Raw genomic sequence first — 1,093 nt, 5'->3', positions numbered from 1 at the left:
GTCCACCTCGTGAACGCTTTTCTCCAGATGGTATGAATTGAATGGCCTACTATACCTCTCATATCAACCACACTGGGAAGGCGTGCAACCAGTTGGAACTTGCGGTACGTCATGACACAATGGACTACTATTCAAGATTAGAACAGGCTTCAGCAGCGACGTCACGTCTCCACCACCCTACGGACATGATGCCGAGGAGGGTCTAAGCACGTTACAATGCAAGGTGTACCGCAATTCGGTACTGCCTGTTGCCCAGCAGTAGAGTTTGATTTTATGGTTGTCCAAAGATGTACACTTTCGAACAGACTGGATTTATTTTGGTTATTGCTTCATTCCTGTTTAAAAAACAAGTCATTTTTAGTTCCATATTTATTAATCTTTCATTATCTATTCCGCTCGAATCTAATTCCATAGACATGCACCGATGATAAAAACATTTTTCGGGCGCTACATACGAGGGTCACTCCAAAAGAAATGCACACTATTTTTGTAAAAATACAGTTTTATTCTGCATGTGTGAAAGATTTACAGTGTGTAGATACATCCTTCCCGCTTGTTTTCAAACTTAGTTCAACCTGTTCCCCTGAGTGGCGCCGTCACAGCATGTCTTCAAGATGGCTGCTACACTTGACGTTCGTCAGAAGCAACGTGCTGTCATAGAATTCCTGTGCTGTGAAAACGAGACAGTGAGAAACATCCACAAGAGGTTGAAAAAGGTGTATGGAGATGCTGCTGTCGATCGCAGTACAGTTAGTCGGTGGGCAAGCAGGTTACGTGATGAAAGCGGACACGGCAATATTGAGGATTGTCCTCGCAGCGGCAGGCCTCGTACTGCACACACTCCAGACAATGTGCAGAGAGTTAACGAATTGGTGACTGCTGACAGACGCATCACAGTGAACGAATTGTCACGCTACGTCGGGTTAGAGGAAAGAAGTGTTTGCAGAATACTGAAAGTGTTGGCGTTAAAAATGGTTTGTGCCAGGTGGGTTCCCTGGATGTTGACAGTGGCTCACAAAGAAACAAGAAAAACGGTATGCAGCGAACTTTTGGAACAGTACGAGAATGGTGGAGATGAATTTCTTGGAAGAAT

The sequence above is a fragment of the Schistocerca americana genome, chromosome 2 (genome assembly GCF_021461395.2).
Source record: "Schistocerca americana isolate TAMUIC-IGC-003095 chromosome 2, iqSchAmer2.1, whole genome shotgun sequence".
Taxonomy (NCBI): domain Eukaryota; kingdom Metazoa; phylum Arthropoda; class Insecta; order Orthoptera; family Acrididae; genus Schistocerca; species Schistocerca americana.
The sequence above is the reverse complement of the archived record's forward strand: the minus strand, read 5'-3'. Positions refer to the sequence as shown.